Source organism: Tupaia chinensis, unplaced genomic scaffold (assembly GCF_000334495.1).
Source record: "Tupaia chinensis unplaced genomic scaffold, TupChi_1.0 Scaffold000557_1, whole genome shotgun sequence".
Classification (NCBI taxonomy): domain Eukaryota; kingdom Metazoa; phylum Chordata; class Mammalia; order Scandentia; family Tupaiidae; genus Tupaia; species Tupaia belangeri.
In genome coordinates, this window is record NW_006160069.1 from 2,118,563 (window position 1) to 2,130,604 (window position 12,042).

The window sequence follows — 12,042 nt, forward strand, 5'->3', positions numbered from 1 at the left end:
GTTTAGCATCTAGTGATGGATAAATGGTGCATATGCAACAAAGAGAAAAACAGGTCAAAAAAAGTTGGTATACAAGGGAACTTCAAAAAGTTCATGGAGGGAACCAGCAGTTAGCGTAATGGCTATGTCGCTGGACTCCCACGTAGTCGACCGCGGTTCACGTCCCGGACCCGGTGGCTTAAAACTCACGCCGGGTGCGTGTGCATGCATGCCCAAGATCCTGAGAGGAGAATGGAGGAGAAGGGATTGCGCCATGACCATCCCCTCTGGGGGGTGATTTCTCGCTTTCTGTCTCTATGTCTCTCTCTGTCTGTCTGGCGAGCACACGCGCCCTATAGCGAAAATCTCTCCAAAAAAAAAAAAAAGTTCATGGAAAAAAGTAGAATTGATGTATGTTATTTTGGCGCCCCAAATTTTGGAAATCTATAAACAGCTTTATAGTATATGCATTTTCCACAGACTTTGTAAAACCCTCTTATATTGGTGAATGGTGAGTCTTATGGATAAAAAAAATCACTAGGAAATTCAGGGCAAAAGGGAAGAGAGAGGAGAAGTGAAAATTTAGGTTGGTAGCAGAGGGAAGGCATTGATGTGAAGGTGACTTTTGAATAAAGACTTAAAAGAGGCAGAGAATGCCTGATGTGCATATCTTGGAGGTGGGCTGCTCACAGAGGAAACAGCAAGGGCAAAGTCTCCACAGGAGACCAATCACGCAACCAAATATGATATATTGAGGAGAGCTGAAAAAATATATAAAGCTACAGTTGTAGGAAAGTGACAAGTGACACAGCAGAGACAATGGGACTATGTAATTATTGCTAAGCATGACTGAGTAACAGGTAGGTGGTTATTGGAACTCGGAGCAAGAGACACCTGTGTTGAGAGTCTGTCTGACGGGAACTGTGACCTTAAGTGGAGGGACACAGCACCCCAACAAACACTGCAGGAAGGAAGCACTGGGATGACGGCCCTTAACGCACTCTTCCCTCTCTTGCAGGTCTTCTGCTGGGCTCCCTATTGGCAAAATCCACCTGGAAGCTGAGGACTAGAGAGACAACTGAGGTAGGTCACAGTGTTCATCCTTCCAGGGCACAGAGCAGGGCTAAGAAGGCTGGAGATTGTGCCTGGAGGAGCAGACAGAAGACAGCTGATGCAAGTTCTGTGGTGAGATTATGGCCAATGTGAAGAGGAGTAGCAAGGATGATGAAAGAGGAGCGACTGAAGAGAACAGGATCAGGAGATGAAGTCAGACAAACAGCAGACTAGAATTTCATGTGTGTTGGGCATCATGAAGTCCTTAGCTCTTACTGAGCCAGACAGGGATATATCAGAGGGTTCTGTGTGAGAAGGTAATATAAACAGATGTACATTAAAAACATCTCCCTAACCGCTGAGTTAAAAATAGACTAGAGTGGGGTAAATGAGTGGAGTATCAATAGTGAGGATGCTATTGTGTAATGCAGGCAAGAGACACAGTGGTTTGGACAAGTGGATGTGGTGGAAATGGTAAGAAATGGTGGGTTTCCAAAAAAACTTTAAAAGTAAAGCCCACACGTCTTACTGGTAGATTGAATTGGAGGGAGGTGTGAGGGAAAAAGAAAAGTCAATGAATGGAGGATGGCTCCAAGTTGGAAAGATGAAGATTATTGACTGACTGGAAACACTGTAGAAGGACCACAGTTTTTGAGGAAAGCTCTGCAGTCAGTTTTGGATGGAAGAGTTTCAGTGTGAGGTGTCTCTCAGGACCTGGTGAATAGGGACTTGGCTGTATGGATCTTGACTTTAGGAGGAATGTTGTAAATACTTCTTATAATTTTATGTTGACTTGGCATCTATTTTGAATACATGTTGGATTTTCTTATACCAGAAGTAGGATTCAGTTACCCTTGGCATAGTTTCCAGTTGTCTGTCTCCTGCTGGTTCTTCGGTGTGATCAATCCAGATATCCGCCTTATGTAACTGCCCCCTGGTGACTACTCCCTATGGCACAGCCTAATACAAGCTACTAGACGCCCCCTGACCCTCGAGCCCAGCATGCACTGTGTGGATATGCACAATGACCAGCTCTCAGTCACGGCGTGATCCTACAAACTTGTGCTCACTTGTTGTAACACTGACAATTAGACTTTCCTCAGGAAACCTACTTTGGAATGTCCTGGGCCCCAGTAATGGCTTTGTCCCACAGGTTCTTTTCTCTCTCTCTCTCTCTCATGTTCCCGACTGCTGGTTAAGTGTTCATGACCCGGATGGATCCCCCACTTCCTGTTGACCCTGTGAGATGTGCTACCCTATTTTCTCTGAGAACTGTAAAACTTCTTCTGTTATTTCATGTTTGGTGTTTCTTCCTCCTCTGTGTCTCACCTTATTGACACACTTGAATCTAACTTCTTAGGGCTCTCCTAAGGGCTGCTTATCTTCATAGGAATAAACCAGACATAAGCCAGACAAGGCTAGAAGGGCACCTGCCAGTTTAAATAACAGAGGGATATTTGGTCATGGTGTGGACTCTTAGTCATTGGGCTGTCCAACAGGATAATGAAGAAGCCCATGAAAAAACACACTGTAAATATCCACAACCATCTCCCCAGGAGCCGTGTAATGGCAGAGCTAGAATTTATAGTCACTCTCCAGAGAAACACCTCAAGATCAAATTAGAGGAAATCACAACAAAGTTCTTACCTTGAGCTAGCAATTTGTACATGTCAGTGTAAAGACAGAATTGAAAATCATTAGATGGGACATTATCACCTAGGGAGTGAGTGTGGGAAAAAAAGAGAGGAAGCCCAAAGACTGAAGGCTGGAACCTCTAGCACTAAGGAGGAGTCAGCAAAGAACACTAAGAAAGACTTGCCAGTGGGACCAGCAGTTAGCGTAATGGCTATGTCGCTGGACTCCCACGTAGTTGACCGCGGTTCGTGTCCCGGACCCGGTGGCTTAAAACTCACGCCGGGCGCGTGTGCGTGCGTGCCCAAGATCCCGAGAGGAGAATGGAGGAGAAGGGATTGCGGCGTGACCATCCCCCCTGGGGGGTGATTTCTCGCTTTCTGTCTCTATGTCTCTGTCTGTCTGGCGAGCGCACGCGCCCTACAGTGAAAATCTCTCAAAAAAAAAAAAAAAAAGTTGAGGAGATCATTACCAATAGGCCTGCTCCTGAAATGCTAAAGGGAATCCTCAGGCTGAAGTAACTATGTAGTCACTACACTACATACCCCCCTACAGTGAAAAACCCTCAAAAAAAAAAAAAAAAAAAAAAAAAAAGAAAGACTTGCCAGTGTGGTGGGGACTGAAAATTAGAAAGAGGAGAAGGTGGCTTCCTGGAAACAAAGAGAAGAAAGTATTCTAGGAGGAGAAAGTGATCAACAGTCTTAACTGCTGCTGGTAGGCCTTGCACAATAAGGACTTAAACTTAACCATTGACTCTAGTAGCCTGAGGTCATTAGCGGCCTTGACATGTTCAGATTTGATAGACTATTGGGAGGCAAATCTAAGTAGATTCAATGTAAGAAGAGGGTAATAAAAAGACACATCAGAAATAATTAGTATAGATCTTTAAGAGCATTTTGCTATAAAAGTGAGCAAAGGAATAGAATAGAGCAGTAACTGGAGAGTAAAGTTAGGAGGAATTATTTTCAAAGCTCATTTTTCTACCTCTCTCAGGAGCAGGAGAGATGAGAGAAAGAGAGAGAGAGAAACACTTCCCAAAAAGGTATTCATGGTACAACTCACCCTAGCTCCAACCAGCCCCAGGCTTCAGGCATGAATGCACCTGGCATATTCAGGGAGGTCTCCAGGTGCAAACCTGGAACCCCCCATGTGAATCAGCCTTGCAGAATGCTGTGCTAGTGCAGCACCACCATCTGGCCTCCAGGATTTTTTTTAAAAAATGAAAGCTAGAAAGTATTTTAGAGCAATGAAAATGATCTAGCAGAGAAGAAAAAGAAGCTCAGAAGAAATAATAAAAATTACTGGAGCAATCTCTTTGTGGAGGCAAGAGGGGTATGGATGCTAGTGTTCAAATGGTTAGAATACTAGCATCAGATGGTCAGTTTATTTATAGTGGTGGTATTTATACTTGCATATTGGAATCACCTAGGGAGCTCCAAAAACTGATGCTCATCTCTTACTCCCTAGAAATTAAAACATCTGGGCAGGACCCAGCATAATTAGAAACAAATATTTTCCAAATGACTCTCAAGCTTTAGCACAGATTAGAATTACTAGTTGAAACACAGACTTCTGGGGGTCAGCAGGTGGCATAGTGATTAAGGTGCTGGCCTCCAACATAGCTAACTATGGTTCGAATCCTGGACCCGACAGCTTGAGACTACACCAGGTGCGTGTGCGCTCATGCTGAAACTTCTGAGAGGAGAATGAAGGAGAAGGAATTGTGGTGTGGCCATCCTCCCAGGGGGGTGATTTCTCTCTCTCTGACTCTCCCAGTGAGTGCACATACCCTATAGCAAAAATCTCTTTTTAAAAAAATGAATAAAAGACACAGACTTCTGGGCCCCAGAATTTTTGATCCTATAGGTCTGAGTAGATCTAAGAATCTGCTTTTATAACATCCTAGCTGCCTTCGTTAATTTTTTTTTATTGTTAACAGTAATCCGAGTCTAGTTGATTTTATAAAAAATAGATAAATTTATTAACAAACTCACAATTCTGGGGGCTGGAAAGTCCAAAGTCCTAGGCCTATAGTATGGCTGATGAAAGCACAGGCGATGGCAGGCATGTGAAGAGAGAGAAAGAGGCTCTCGGTTTTCTTTTCTTTTTTTCCTTCAAAGTTTTATTTTTAGCAATATTGATCCTTTATTTTAAACTATTTTTTAAAATTATTTTTATTATTATTTTTATATTACATTTAATCATATATATCTTTACAGTATATAGCATTTCTTTTTCCATCATGATTACCATGCATATCAGTCAAGACAAAGACATTACTATCCACATCCTCAGCAGCAAATAGCTTTTCACTTTTTTTTTTTTCCAGATTGTGGATCTCAGTTTTCTAACAACCAACTCTCACAAGAACTAGTCCCTTTTCATGAGAGCTAGAAATCACTGGGTCTCTTGAGACATCATTAATCTATTCATGAGACCGTTCCCTCCATCATACAATCACTGTGAACTAACTAATCCCTGCCCATTAGGTCTTACCTTGGGCCGACATGAAAGAATTAGGCTTTCATGTATTCCCTTCATAATGCAGACAATACAATTAAGTCCCAACGCATGGATTTCTGAGGGACGTATTCACGTCAAAGTATCAGTTGATGCTGATGCTGGTGGATGAGGGACTGCATTTTAAGGATATTGGTTGTAGAGCAATAGGAGAAAAATTAACTGTGCATGGGGCCAGTGCTAGTAGAAAGATCAATGTAGTGGTCTGGTAGTCGGAATGCGAGGACATTCCTTTCTGTTCATTTAAATGTGCTCCGTAAAGTTAAAAAAAAAAAAAAGTCATCTCTTGGGAGAGAAAGTATCAAAGATTCAAGAACAGAAGAGAAGGTATCTCATAATCAGTAAATGAGAGGGACTTACTAGAGATTGGAAATCATGTATTTTAAGTTCATTTTGAATTCATAATTTCCAACTTCTAGAAATGAGAGCAACTAGAATAGAATGTTTGTGTATTTTACTCCAGCAGACTTAGTTGCATAGATGAAATTGTTGGGAAGGTAGAGAAATAATTTTATTTTATTTTTTAGAGAGAGACTTATGCTCTAGAGCATGTGTGCTCACCAGAGAGACAGAAAGCAAGAAATCACCCCCCATGGGGGAAGGCCACATTGCAATTGCATTTCCTCCATTCTCCTCTTGAGACTTTAGGCACACACACACACACACACACACACACACACACATGTGCCCAGTGTGAGTTTTAAGTCACAGGGTACGGGACTTGAACCATGGTCAACTACATGGCAGTCCAGCTGCGTAACCATTACAATATCTGCTGATCCTGAGAGATGGATTTGACTCATAAGTTATGTTAAAAGAGTCCTATGAAGTGAACAAGGAATTGAGAGTGTTTACAAAAGGGGACTTATAATGACTGAAGTAGAATTTGTTTTGATAAGGAGAAAAAGGAAGAGACTAAAAGAGTGAGGGGTAGTGGAAAGGGATAAGGTTAAGGGATTGAAGGTTTTATCAGAAGAGAAAAATTTGGTGTATGCTAGAAAACAACACTTGAAATTGAAATTAAGTAGTGTTTGCTTTTATTATAATGAGAAGGTCTGGTTTATGACCATGGGAGTTTGTGATTGAGAAAGTGTTGAGAATAAGATTATGGAGGAGTTTAATGAGCCAAGAGGCCAGGGTGCTGGAAAAAAATTATTGATATGGATTTTGAAATCACTAAGATTGAAGATAAAAATGTTTTTTCGAGACAGAGTGACAGTAAGCTGGACACTAAGGTTTTTGAGAAACAAGAGGGACACAAAGTTCATGATTTTAGGAGGATAGACAGAGATTAGCCTGGGAAGTGGCAATGAGAAGCAAGGGGACTTTTCCAACCTCTCCACCCAGGGTCTGGGGACCATGGGAGCAAATGACCACCTTTTGGGGTGGGGCTTGAGAGGCAGCATGCTCTCAGACCCATGTTTTAGCTAGACTAAGAAGGTTAATAGAGCCCTGGAGGAGAGATTGGGAAGGTAGAGTATTTTAATGATGTCTGACTTGTGTTCCAGGGGGCATAGTAGGAGAATTTCAGGAGTTGTGGAGGAGTCAGTGATTAGGACAATGTTATGGAGAGTTGTGGGGAATTGAATAGATGACTGGTCACCTGGCACTGAGAGTTTCTTGGGTTGACTGACATAAACTGTGGGAAGGGTTTTAATTTGATAATCTGGTGGCCTCAAGAGAGAGAAAGAATGTTGAGTCTTTGTATGTTGAGAGGTAATGAGAAGTGGGGACCTTGCATATTCCCTTCACTGCTTCTGAGTGGGGTGTAAAGGTCAGGGGTGTGTGCCTCACTTTGAGGCCAAAAGTTTCCTCTACCTCCTGAAGACGAGTAGTGGATGTATGGAGAAGGGATGTTTGACTGTGTACATAGCCAACATTATTTTAATTGAAGGAAATGATTTTGTGAATATTGCTAGCCTCAGAAAAAGAAACAAAAAATTATACAGAGAATAGATACAGCATTTTGGAGAGGGCTCACTCTTTATTTCTGGCTTATAATACATAAACAATGAAAAGTATATATAAAATAAGGGAATTCCCATTGTTTACCTATTTCTTCATTAGAAAATTTCTTTTCTTTTCCTAGACTTTATAAATTCACCTTATTAGTTGTTCATTATACAAATAGCCCATATAGTTGTTATGGTTTGCTCTACATTTTATGAACATGACCATTGAAATTTCTTGGCAGAATCCTCGAAGGTGCTGTGGTTTGAATGTGCCCACCCCTCCTGCCCATTAATGTGTTGAAATCTGGTTGTTAGGGACCAGCAGTTAGCGTAATGGCTATGTCGCTGGACTCCCACATAGTCGACTGCAGTTCGTGTTCCGGACCCAGTGGCTTAAAACTCAAGCAGGGTGTCTGTGTGTGCATGCCCAAGATCTCAAGAGGAGAATGGAGGAGAAGGGATTGTGGCGTGGCCATCCTCCCTGGGGGGTGATTTCTCGCTTTCTGTCTCTCTGTCTCTGTCTGTCTGGCGAGTGCCCTATAGCAAAAACCTCTCCAAAAAAAAAAGAAATCCTGTTGTTAGACATTGTGATGGTATTAAGAAGGTAGATGCTCGAATTGCATATGATATTAAGCCAAAACCAGGACTCCAAGATGGCGTCTGTCATACTGGTGAAGAAATAGAAACTGATGATGTCAAACTGGGAGAACTGCCAAGCTGGATATTGCTGTGGGGTTTTACCCCTAAAGACTTTTCTGGAGCATTTCAGAGAGATTACTACTGGTATTATAACAAGTATGTCAGTGTGAAGAAATGGGATGTTGCCGGTGTTTTTATGGTGCTGGCTGCTTACGTGCTCTTCAGCTACTGCCTTTCTTAAGAGGAACTCAAACATGAGCAGTGATGCGAGTACCACTGACGTGGGGCCAGCATGGAGAGGCATGCACTGAAGCTGACCTTCATCTCTGTGGCTTAGCATCCTTCCTAGGGAATTTGCCAAGTCCTTTCATATGCCAGTTGGTAATTATACCTAATAAAAGATGACTGGTATGTGGGGGCAGGGGAGAAGAAGTAGGGCCTTCGGGAGGTGATTAGGGTTAAATAAGGTCATCAGAATTACCCATGATTGAATCTTGGTGACGTCATAGGAAGAGACACCAAAGACACATGCTCTTGGCCTCTTTGTATGGGATGCCCTGTACCACCTTGGGACTCTGCAGAGAGTCTTCACTAGCAAGAACGCTCTCACAGGATAAGATTCCTTGACCATTGACATCTAAAATTGTGAATTAAATGAACCTTTATTTTTTATAAATCACCCAGTCTATGTTATCCAGTTATAGTGACAGAAAAACAAACTGAAACGGTAGTCAAGCTCAAATATTTTGTTTGAGTAATTTCCTTAGCCCTAATTTCTCTGATTTGGTAGCATGAAATTGAATTCAACCAGTATTTATTGAATGCTTCTAGTGTGCACAGTGATTGTTCTTGTCCTCTAGGAGAGGCTGAAGAACTTGGTAGTTTAAGTGAAACTAAATGTTGCTTTGCACTGCTCAGCCCTTTCTCCTGCTGACCGTTTCCAGATAACGTCAAAAGTGCAGCCCAAACTTAAAATTGTTTTCTTATCGCTTTTATTAAAATTAAAGTTTATAATTTAAAAAAGGTCTGTACATTAAAATACTTCTACATATGAATATGATATTGGTTGTAGGGCGGAATCAATTTTATAGTTGCGATGACAAAATCTAGAGTATGTAAACAGCCTCCTGCTATTGCTACATTATCTGTGTTCTCCACCACAAAATTACTGGAAAATAATTTGGTACTTGCTAGACACATTACCATCATGTTCTACTCTCTCTTATTTATTTAAATTTAAAAAACAGTTTATTCATCTATTTCTTCTATAAGCAATAAAGAGAGAAATATGGAGAGAGAGAGATAGGGAGAGAAAAAGAGCAGGAGAGAGGAACAGGCACTCCCAACAGGCTCTTCATGCCATGATTCATTCCCGTTCTAAGCCAGCCCAGGTCAGGGGTGCACACATGCATGCCTAGAATGTTTGGGAAGGTCTCTAGAATGTTGGGGAGGTCCCAGGATGCAAACCCAGGACCTTTCTCATATGTGTATGGTTATGTCATCATCCATCCTATTTTACACCCTCTCTTACATCTATTGAGTTGAACATTGCCAGGTCCTATCCTGACCTTGGTGATTACTTACGCCCTTTAAATGCTCAATTTTTACTTTTTATCTTGACTTGCATGTGATCTTTGTTTAGCATTCATCTTGTTCTTTCACCGTGCTTTGCTCAGTTGATGATATTTTTTCCATCTGATATTTTTTCCTGTTCCTTTCTGGATGTCACATTCTCCAGCTTTTCTGGCTTCCCCACTGATCATTTTATCAGATTCCTTTGCAGCCTCTTCTTTTTCAGATCCACAAAATGCTGTTAAAGTCCTCAATTTTTGATTCTCCTTTCTTTCTTTTTCCTTCCTTCCTTCCTTCCTTCTTTCCTTCCTTCCTTCCTTCCTTCTTTCCTTCCTTCCTTCCCTTCTTTCTCTTCTTTCTTTTTTTCCTTTTTCTTTCTTTCATTCATTCTTTTTTTTCTTCTTTTCTTTCTTTTTTAGAGAGATTTTTGCTATAGGGCACATGTGCTCATCATAGAGATGGAGAGACAAAGCAAAAGATCACCACTTGGAGGGGGGATAGCCATGCTGCAATGAGGGAGTCCAGAGACCTAGCCATTATGCCATCTGCTGGTCCTAGTTCTCCTTTTCTCTAATCTGCACCCATTGATCCTTGTGGCTTCAAAAATGATTGGCAAATGATATTTGCCAAATCTTTGTTGCTAGCTAAAGTTGTCCCTAAATTTTAGACTCAAGTATTCATCTATTTGACTTTCCATTTAAAGGCCCTCTAAGCATCTCAAACTTATTTTTGTCCCCATACTGAACACTGGTTTCTTTCTCTTTCCAACTTTCCCCGGTTCGAAGAATTTCACGGCTATGTACCTTATAGCTCAGTTCAGTCCCAACCATGACGGTCTTTCTCTCACACCTGAGATACATTAGTAAACTTTTGATTCTATCTCTAAAATATGGTTAAAATCCAACCACTTCTAAGCACTTCATTCTTATTGCTCTTGCCAAAGTCACATAAACTGCCACCAAAGTCTTTATAACTTGTCTTTTACTCCTATTCTCCTGGAGTCTAATTTGCATACAGAAAACAAAGTGACCTTTTATAAATGCCAATCTGATTTTGTCTTTTCTTTATTTCAGAATCTTCCAAAAGATTTCCATCTCATTTACTATAAGGTACAAAGATAATTTATTTTCTGTCATGCACCCCTTCTCCGATGCACCCCAGCCACACTGGGATCCTTTCTGTTCCTTGCACATACTAAGTATGTTCCTCTCTTGGTCTTTGCTCTTGCCATCTCCTTTGACTATGATGCTTTCCACAAACATACACACAAACTTCCTTCTAATTTTATTCATCTCTGTGCAAATGTCATCTATTTAGAGAAGTCTTCCTGGACCATCTTACTTAAATAGCAATTCCCCATCCTTCAGTACTTGCTTTTTACCATGCTTTACTATTCTTCTTTACTGGCTCACATTATAGTATATATTTATTTGTTTATTTTTGTTTCTTCCAATGGAATGTAAGATACCTGGGGTCGAGGACTTAATTTTTCTGCTGTGTTTGGAACAACTAGAACACCTAGGACCTTGGAAAAACGAAATGACCACCAGTAAGGTAAGTCAAAGTGACATCTCCCTCCAGGGAGTTTCTTTCTTTCTTCCTACCTTCTTTCCTTCCCTTTACTTCTTTCTCTTTCTTTAATTTTTTATGAATGATAGAGATAGACAGGTACTCCAAAATAAGTAATAATACCATGATAACCCCCAGCTTCAGCCAGCCCAAGATCATCGGCATCAGTGTGTCCAGTGTACTTAGGGAGGTCTGTGAATGTGAACCTGGAACCTTCCCATGTGGGTCGGTCTTACAGAGCATTGCATTCCTTCAGCACCACCATCTGGCTCCCTGTATTTTTACATTTTAAACCTTATTGTGGTGAGCCAGCCAGGCGTATGATACATGTTCAACATTTATTTGATAAATGAATTAAATAAAAGAATGACTATAAGTGTGTGCATATGTGTATGATATACACAGTGATTATATTGCAAATTACTTAATCTTTAGACAATTCTTTTTTTTTTGCAAAAACTATGCCTCTATGTAAAATATTATAATTAAAAAATACCTGATTTATTGAGAAGAAGGTTCCACATGGCTCCAGCAAACTAGGTATTGCAGGGAATGAAGATTTTCTACTGATAATTCAGCCTCCAGCAAACGAGCTAGCATGATCACAACAGAACGGTAAAGAGATTCTAGATCACCTCTGTCTGCTTGCTCCTGAACATTCAGTCTGAACTTCAAGAATTCGAAAGAAACACACCATTCATCAGATGACAAGAAATCACCGCTGGATCACAAGAAATATGGGAAAACAAGTAAATACCTCTCCTCCAAGGGAAAAGAGTAACTCTTCTTCATCCACAAGCAGTTTGGTGAATATCATGGAAATGTCTGATAAGGAATTTAGAGCATTCATAATGTTGATGCTAACAGAGATGTAAGAGAAGAGAGATAATGAACTGCTAAAGAGAAAGGAGAAAGAAGCTGACGAGTTCCAGGAGATGAGGAAATTCTTGCAAGATCTAAAAGAGGAATTACACACTTTACAAAAGACTCAAATGGAACTGTTGGAGATGAAGTCTATAATACAGGAAGTCAAAAATCTCCCTTGAAAGTATTAAAAACAGACTAGATCATTCAGAAAATAGAATCTCAGATGTAGAAGAGAAAATGGCTGGCCTAGAAAAATCCA